The 10,000-nt window shown below is 37.4% G+C and overlaps 1 non-coding gene across 1 annotated transcript; it reads left to right on the plus strand.

The window, feature by feature from the left end:
* Positions 1-3,814: 3,814 nt before the first annotated feature.
* Positions 3,815-3,886, plus strand: Trnav-cac (transfer RNA valine (anticodon CAC)). Its single transcript has one exon. It is a non-coding gene; the product is annotated as a tRNA-Val (tRNA).
* Positions 3,887-10,000: the final 6,114 nt, after the last annotated feature.

Consider the following 10,000-nt stretch of genomic DNA (forward strand, 5'->3'; position numbering starts at 1 on the left):
CCAGTGGGGAATTCCCCCTTGAAGGGAATTTCGGTTTCAGGGGTGGGGTTTGGGGTGTGGTTTGGGTGGGTGTTGGGAATTATGACCAAAGATTGGCAGGCTTAAACTGGCTCTAAGACCACACGAAAGCAGTGTGCATCGGATTTTTAATATTATATGCATATTATTTGGAATGCATCTGTTACAGTATAAAATGACTCTTGTTTAACTAAAAGGAGAGAATTCATATACTGGTAAGGTGACCGACCTCCGATGTTCTCAGCATCTTGCCCTCTGCGTAGCTAAAGTCAGTGATTGAATCTAGGTGCTAATTCAAACTCTCGAGGTACAAAAATAGTCTCTGTTCCCCCAAAATAGCTAACATAAGTTAAATAAGCTGAATTAAAAATTCCAAAACCATGAATCACCATTATTAGAATTGCCACACACTATTGCCTCTGTCAAAGAAACACATCAGTCTTTCTCAAATAAATGTCAATAGAGAATTCGTTTTCGGTAGTGACAAACCGAATCCATCTGTAAAAGGAACCACATTTATCGGAAAATGAAATGTTAAAGTTCATCAGTAATATTAGGTGACGCACTGTCACTGTTTTTTAAATGTTATTTATCTCATCACTCTACCTTAATCGATGGATCTCCTGCCTCCCTTGGCCTTCCGTCGTCTCTTGTGACCACCATTAGTGTTTTCGTCAAATTGCCTCATTAATTACCACACTAAGAGATTATATTGCTGCACGCCAATTGACGCACTAACGTATGCACGCTATTCTACTCTGATTTACGTGCGTTCCCATGTCTAATGTTTACACGCCCTGCTTGGCGCACTGACGTATGTACGACACTGCATTTTTCTGACATCACAATCAAATGACTTTTGCGACTAATCAGGTCATTTGCGATCCCCGCAATCTCGCCGGTGCCGCTTGCTAATATTATGATTTCGTAAGCTTGTCTCGTCTCGTTCCATTGTTTTTAAGCTTTTTCCATAACACGCGAGCCTGTATCGTTGTGCATACCTATCTTGTTCATGTCACCCGTCTCTGACCTACTGTAACTATTAATGTATCTCCAGTGCCTATTTACACATCTTTTGAGGTAGACAGTTTTTTAAAGTGGAGAGAATGACATTCTGACATGGTGAAAGGGTGCAATGGCCAAAAAAGGTTGTGAAGGTTTCATGTGTTTACTTCCTTTCTTTAGAGATTTGTGTAAGTGCTTTGGGTCTGAAAAAAGAAAATTTAGCATTTTCTTTTTACGAGAGAAACTTAAGCATTTTATTTCGATAACCACTTTTCAGTACCAGGGGTAATGATGTCTTTGATTATATATGAGAAACCTCATTTTACCAAAAAGAATGATAGAAAAGAAGGACAAAATAACAATGGAAGACCTTCAGAAATCAAAATTAATTATGTTTCGACTAATAACTGACCATAAAATACTACTAGGTAAAGGCATCATTAGAATGGAACATATTTCTTTACCTCAGTGGAAGAATAGACAAGAAAATAATAATGAAATAAAATAAGATAAAACAACCAGAGATAAAAGCATTAACGAAGAACAAAACTTTTTCGTGAACCATACCATCTACCAGAGCGAAAGAGAGAAAAATCGTGCACCGAATAAAGAACGTCGTCGTCGGTTAGAAAAGACTGCATGGCCTGCGAGATCTCTCTCTCTCTCTCTCTCTCTCTTTTTTGAAACTAGTTCTCTCTCTCTTCTGGAAACTAGCTCTCTCTCTCTCTCTTTCTTTTTCTTTCTTCTGTCTCTCTCTCTCTCTCTCTCTTCTGGAAACTAGCTCTCTCTCTCTCTCTTTCTTTCTCTCTCTCTCTCTCTCTCTCTCTTCTGGAAACTAGCTCTCTCTCTCTCTCTCTTCTGAAACTAGCATCTCTCTCTTCTGGAACTAGCTTCTCTCTCTCTCTCTTCTCTCTCTCTCTCTCTCTCTCTCTCTCTCTCTTCTGGAAACTAGCTCTCTCTCTCTCTCTCTCTCTCTCTCTCTGGAAACTAGCTCTCTCTCTCTGGAAACTGGAAATCTCTCTCATCTCTCTTTCTGGAAACTACCTCTCTCTCTCTTCTCGTCGCTCTCGTCTCTCTGGAAACTAGCTCTCCTCTCCTTCTCTCTCCTCTTTTCACTCTCTTCTGGAAACTTACTCTCTCTCTCTCTCTCTCTGTCGGAACTACTCCTTTCTTTTGGAAACTAGCTCTTCTCTCTCTCTCTCTCTCTCAGTTTTTGGAAACTAGACTCTCTCTCTCTCCTGGAAAACTATCTCTCTTCTCTTCTCTCTCTCTCTCTCTCTGGAAACCAGAAACTACGTCTCTCTCTGCTCTCCTATCTCTCTCTCTCTGGAAAACTAGTTCTCTCCTCTCCTTCTCTCTCTCTCCCCTTCTGAGTGAAACTAGTTCTTCTCTCTCTCTCTCTCTCCCTCTCTCTCTACTCTCTCTCTCTTCCTCTCTTCTCAAAATAGCTCCTCTCTTCTTCTGGAAACTAGCTTCTCTCCTCTCTCTCTCTCTCTCTCCTCTTTTTGGAAACTAGCTCTCTCTCTCTCTCTCCTCTTTTTGGAAACTAGCTCTCTCTCTCTCCTGGAAACTATTCTCTCTCTCTCCTCTCTCTCTCTCTCTCTCTCTGGACTATTCTCTCTCTTCTTCTCTCTCTTCCCCTTTCTGAAAAAAAACTAGTTTTTTCTCTCTCTCTCTCTTCTCTCCTCTCTCTCTTTCTCTCTTTCCCCATTCCTCTTTGGAAAGCCAGAAGAGCTCTGGTTCCCTCCGACAAGAACCGTTAACAAGGTGTAAACGCGCCAACTGGCCTCCTTGATGAGGCCGGTCAAGACCTATCATCTCCTGGGGTGGCTATCCACGTTTGCCTTCCAGAAATAGGAATCGTTACCGCCTCCCATCCTCTTCCAACAGGACGCCAGGGACTTTCAGCGAAGGCTGGAGCTTGCCAGGGAATGAGCCGGCTCCAGAGTACTGGACGGCGAATCTGGAATACGAAAAAGCTGATTAATTCTGCTTCCTTCCACCGGAGGCTGTTACTTGGGCTCTCTTCCAGACGGCTGATGTGAAATTAAGGACACACACACACACACACAAATTGGAATCTGAATAATTTCTGAAACAGTACTTGGGACAAGTAGATTTTTGAGAACATTTTATTTATCATATTCATCTACTCTATTACTAATAAAAGTGTTATAATTTGTCAAATATCCTAATTAAGAGTTCCTCGTTGCTTTATATGCGTAATTCGTAATTAAATTCTCGCTGAAAAATCATGAATTTATAGTGGTGAATTTATGAAACGTAATATACACTCGGGTTTGAGTGTGTATGCGCGCGCCACCTGTGTACATGCGTGTATGTCCGTTAGCTGGGTGGGTTTATACCCACGTCAGATCTGGTTCCCCAGCTGTCAAAAAGTCCTCTGTAAAATATAGAAAATAAAAATTTCACACACTATGCACATTTTACCCTCATGAACAAAGAAATATAGAAAGCCGAACCTTTAAGAGGATCAAAGAAATTCGTCTAACTGTGGCGTTATTTTTCCGTTTCCTTTTCCACCCTCTGTGCTTAGTTTTCTAAGCCATATCCGGGGAAGTTTAAATCGTTCCCCTAACATTTATTTTTCACTCGTCCCCTCCAGTTGCCATAGCTAAAAAAAGGAAAAGAAAAATGAAAAAAATTGCCAAATTCCTGACATTATATTTTTTGAATAGTGAAGAAGAATTGTTGGTGAATAGAAAGACTGAAAAATGTTGCTTCGTTATTTCTTGATAAAGCGAGATTTATTAAACAATGAAAAATGCGAGAGGGTGTAGCTCAGTGGCAGAGCACTCGCTTCACGAGCGTAAAGCCCCGGGTTCGATTCCCGGCATCCTCGTAGTGTATACCTTATGACGAAAAAGAAAAACTAAAAGAAAAAACTGTCTTAGAATTCTACAATGATTGCAAACTTCAGTTGTTATAGAATTTGACATATTCAAAATGCATCATTTCCATGTAAAAGATCTTTTGCAATTCCAATTCGTGATTCCGGGGTCTCTGACCCATTCTCTTCTACTCTTCTACATTGTGTTCGCAGTCAACCACAGTGAACTCGCTATAAGGTACTTTATTCACAGCTAAGATAGTCAGTGTGGATTCTAAAGAGCTGCGTTAACATCCAGTCGTCCTTGAGGAAGGATAACTGCGAGTGTGTTTGTGGGTTTGTGCTGCATATGTGCCTGTGCCTATCTATGTGTTTGTGTGCGTGTGTATTAGTTTTTTTCCATCTGTCCACCCGCCTGTGGTGTTTGCTTATGGTAACACTGCGTCCCGGGCTTTAGATACTTACATTCAGCTTACACTCAACAATAATAATAATATCCTATTTCGAATATTAACGGTGTAATTCGCATACAATAAGTTATCAAAACACTTCTCAGTTGCAAATGTACACCCGGATATCCTTTTATTTACATAAAACTTAGCGTAACTATTTAAAGCCCGGGACGCAGTGTTACAATGCGCGACCACCACAGGCGGATGGACAGATGGAAAAAAACAGAGTATAGTTAACGTGCAGGAAATGGTAGGCCACTAGGCTGATACACTTACTAAATGACAAGGACCAAACGTTTCACTTTTTGCAAGTGAAACAATGGATATCCCTTAATGACTTGCAAGTGTTTACGATTTGTGCCACAATGTTTAGCCATCTAGATTTTCTGGGAGGGCCTGGGGTAGGTGCGGGTATGGGCTCAGGGGTTTGTGTAGTCAGCTGGCATCCTCTAATTAAACCAAAATCGGAGTTGCCTGGTCTATATTAACTTTTGGAAACACTGGTTGGACATTCGTCTGTTGAGTATGAGCTCCTTTGGATCGAGTCTGTTGCTTTATAAACTGCGATGACTTCTGCTTCTTGAACCTTATATGCTGTCAGCAACCTGATTTAGAATAGTGAAACCTTTTTTTTTCGTGCAACATATTTACAGTGCAAGCAAATAATGCCCATAGATAAAGGAAAGAACTAGAGTCCCATCCAGTCATTAACAGGATTAATCCTAATTTGGGATTTGTTCATAGAGAATCATTAAAAATTAATCAAATGCGATTTCCCGTTTTCCATGGTGTATCATTTGGTAAATGAAATAACACCTCATGTCATTATGCATGCAATAATTTTCTATACAAATGGCAACACCTTTCATTGTGGAGTTACAAGAGCTGGAAAACATTTGAGTTTTTTTTTTTAACTAGTGTGGAAACCACAGTATTATTAAATAGGAAACAGTATCACGCTAAGATCCTCATTATGTATTCTGTATGAATAATACAGCTCTGAAAGAAAATCCTGGACATTCATTCGTAATATCAAGTTCGTTTTTATGATAGCCATCACTTTTAATAATAATAATAATAATAATAATAATAATAATAATAATAATAATAATAATAATAATAATAATAATAATAATAATAATGCTTGTCAATACAAATAAAAAATAAGAAAAATGATGCAATTTTAGAAATATACGATAACACAAAATATCATAAAATATGGAAAACATTTCAATAAAATTTTCATGACTTCATATAAAAATTTAAGAGAGAAGAAACACACTCCCTTATTTTTATACTATGTAATGCTATTAGTACACTATAAACAGTTTACCTACCACAAGCTGACCAACTCAGCGCTGCTGGGAAAACTCTGAATGACACTCTGTGTAGGGGGAGGGAAAAGGGAAAGGGGAGGGGGAGGAAAGAGGGAAGATGGCAGGGGGAAAGTGTAGGGGAGAGAGAAGGAAGAGGGGGAGTGGTTTGTGTTGATGGTTCATGGGAGCGTTCACCCTTTGAATAGTCGTGGGTGAACTGACGGCTGTTATTGTGGTAACTGTCCCATTCATCCAGGTATTATTGTGATGACTATCCCTTTTATCCAGGTATTACTGTAGTAACTGTCCCTTTTATCCAGGTATTACTGTAGTAACTGTCCCTTTTATCCAGGTATTACTGTAGTAACTGTCCCTTTTATCCAGGTATTACTGTAGTAACTGTCCCTTTTATCCAGGTACTACTATGCTGCCTGTCCCTCTGATCCAGGTATTACTGTGATAACTGTACTACTGTGCTGTCTGTCCCCTTTAACCAGGCATTACTATGCTGTCCGTCTCCTTTAACCAGGTATTACTGTGATGTTTGATACCTTTAAACAGATATTACTGCGCTGCCTATCCCTTTTATCCAGATGTTACTGTGCTGTCTGTCCCTTTTATCCAGGTTTTACTGTGGTGTTCTCTAAACCTTTATACAGAATTAATAAACACAGGAAAGAAAAGCATTTACAGTATTATATTGCTATGGTTTCGAGTACATGAAATGAGTATGCTAAACTAGTATAGTTTATTCAGCACAAGTTACTAAGGGAAGGTGGAAGGGGATGGTGGAAGGGGAAGGGTCGGGGGTATGGCTTTGAAACCTACCCTGTTATCTAAGTTGGGTCATACCAAATTTTGTTATGATCGGTCAAGCGGTTCGGAATTCTGGTGCGCAGTAACATAAAAAAAAAAAAAAAAAAACAAAACACTACTTTAATATAGACGGTATTTATAAATATATAAATATATATATATATATCATATATATATATATATATATATATAGAGAAATATATATTATATATATATAATATATATATATATAGAATATATATATAGAATATATATATACATACATATATACATATATATATATATATATATTTATATATATATATAATATATATATATAGATAGATATATACTATATATATAGATAACATATAAATATATCATATATATATATATATATTATATATATATATATATATATATATATTAATATATATATATATATAATATATATATATATATATATATATATATATATATATATTATATATATATCTAATAAAAGGAGCCCATAAAAACACCAAAATGTAGAGAGAAAAGTACTATATTTCAGAGACTGCTGTCTCTCTCTTCAGGTATATGAATGAGAAAAGTTTACAGAAAAGGTGGTATTTATACCAAGAGATTCGTCCACAAGTAAGCCAATTTAGGTCACCCCCGCTGATAATCTTCCTTTAATCTTCTTGAGCGTTGGTTGAATGAACACTGCGTCGACGATGTCCGATGTCCAATTCCCTTTTGAGATGTTCATTACCTGCTTCTCTTTTATTAAGGCCGATTCCATCATTTGACTCTTGTACCGGCAGTTGCTGCTATAAATTACACGTGACATATTCCAGTTTATTCTATGGTTATGTTCATTTATATGGTTGAAAATAGCCGAGTTCTGTTGTCCATACCTAACTGACCGTTTGTGTTGTATTAATCTCTGGGGAAGTGATTTACCTGTAAATCCGATGTAAGATTGGTCACAGTCCTGGCATGGGATCTCATATACCCCAGAGTCTTTGGGCGATGTCTTTTGTTGGACGTTAATCAGGGATTTGGCTAAGGTATTTGGGTAGGTAAATGCAAAAGGGTTGGATTTCCCAAGGGTGTGAGTTACTCTCTTAATCGTCTCCAGGTGGGGAATTTTTAATTTATTGTTGGGTGTGTCTCTGGTCTTGTCTTTAGGGGGTCGGTAGAAAATTACGTTTGCTTTTTGAATTTCTTTCTCAATTATATGGTCAGGATACTTTAAAGATGAAAGTTGCTTGCGAATTAGTTCAAATTCTTTTTCCAGGAAATCTGGGGAACAAATTCGTAAGGCTCTTAAGAATAGGTTGCTAGCTACACCTATCTTGATAGTATTGTCATGATAGCTAAAGTAGTGAATATATGAAAGTGAGAACGTTGGTTTTTCTCTATATGGTAAATTTGTATTCTGTCGTGTGTCTGATTATTAAAACATCAAGAAAAGGAATTTTGTTGTGTTTCCCATTCAATTTTAAATTTGATGCTGGGCACTAATGCGTTTAATTTTGAGAGGAATTCATTAAAATTACCCCACTTATTATCCCAAAATGAATGAGAAAACTTTTCTCATTCATATACCTGAAGAGAGAGACAGCAGTCTCTGAAATATAGTACTTTTCTCTCTACATTTTGGTGTTTTTATGGGCTCCTTTTATTAGATGGAATTCTGTTGTTACAGAACATTTTTACCAGTCATTGTCAGCCCATTATGGAATTCAACCGCCTTTCCACGATTCTTCACTCACTTCCAGAAGTCAAGCCAGTTTTCCGCAAGTTTGAAAAGAACTGAACAGACTACACCGGCTGAAAAACCAAAAACACTTTTTGGAAGAATGCCTCAAAGAACAAGTACTTCCAAAAATGTACGGATTCGGGAGATGGACTCTGCAATCAAACCCCTTCCCTCTATCACACAAGATTTTCCTGGAAGAAAGAATCACCAATACGAGAAACGACATCTTCGTGCTACGCAGAGTGATATATGGAACTCAATCTAATCTTCGCCTCCTCACTACGGACCACGTATACAGGTATCTGATTTCATTCTGTTCCGACATTGCTGCCTATAATAGCGTGACTCATTCCAACAGACTTTTACGCAAGTTAAATAACCTAATAGATAATAGCGCATGGAATAATCTTGAACAACAAGACAAAGTTTTAAACTTATCCAACACCCCCCTTACTGTAAATCAACATTTAGTTTTAAATTTAGGCTTATCCTTTGCCCTTATGCCAGACCGCAAAAACAACCTAGATTTCTTAGTGGCTTTTGATAAATTCATATCTGACAAAAACTACAGCCGTGAAGAGATATGTTTAAAAGGAGTGTTACTAAATGCTTTAACTGACCTTCATAAGAAATATCCTGTTCCCCGCAGATTCATGATAGCCATCCACTCGCTAAAAAAGTTAGATGTTATAATAAGTAGATCCGACAAAGACGGCAAAATTGTAATAATGGACAAAGACTTCTACCTCGACAAATCAACCAGCTCCTTAGCGACACAAATACTTACGAAAAACTGACGAAAAATCCCCTCCAGAACGTTCCCACAGAATTTTTTTCGGAAAGTAAGATTAATTGGCCAAGACAAAAAGAGTATTGAACTATTAGAGAAATTTAAAGTAATTAATCCTAAATTACCCTACTTTTATGGTCTTCCCAAAACTCACAAAGACAATCTTCCTTTCAGACCCATCGTTTCATGCGCCGGAGCTTTCAATTACAAAATTTCTAAATGGTTAGCTGGCCTCCTTTCTCCTTTTTTAGGCACTTTTTCTCCCAGTCACATCAAACATTCGGAAGACTTTTGTCACAATTTTCAGAGAAGCACATATACCACTTCACAACATAAAACTTTTAAGCCTTGATGTAGACTCGCTATTCACAAAAGTACCAGTACAGGACGTTCTTCAGTTTTTAAGGGAAAAATTATCCCCCTATTCAGATCATTTCCCTTTGGCACTTGACAAAATAATAAAGTTAGTTGAATTATGTGCATCTAATAACGTATTTTCATTCGGGGAATCATTCTACAAGCAAAAATTCGGGTGTAGTATGGGTAGTCCTTTAAGTCCTATTTATAGCAAATCTGTACATGGAATACTTTGAAACTACAGTAATAAATGCAATAAAACCCAAAAACATGCTGTGGATGAGATACGTGGATGACATACTAACATTTTGGGATAATAAGTGGGGTAATTTTAATGAATTCCTCTCAAAATTAAACGCATTAGTGCCCAGCATCAAATTTAAAGTTGAATGGGAAACAGACAACAAAATTCTTTTTCTTGATGTTTTAATAATCAGAGACACGACAGAATACAAATTTACCATATAGAGAAAACCAACGTTCTCACTTTCATATATTCACTACTTTAGCTATCATGACAATACTATCAAGATAGGTGTAGCTAGCAACCTATTCTTAAGAGCTTTACGAATTTGTTCCCCAGATTGCCTGGAAAAAGAATTTGAACTAATTCGCAAGCAACTTTCATCTTTAAAGTATCCTGACCATATAATTGAGAAAGCAATTCAA

The sequence above is a fragment of the Macrobrachium nipponense genome, chromosome 26, assembly GCF_015104395.2.
Source record: "Macrobrachium nipponense isolate FS-2020 chromosome 26, ASM1510439v2, whole genome shotgun sequence".
Taxonomy (NCBI): Eukaryota; Metazoa; Arthropoda; class Malacostraca; order Decapoda; family Palaemonidae; genus Macrobrachium; species Macrobrachium nipponense.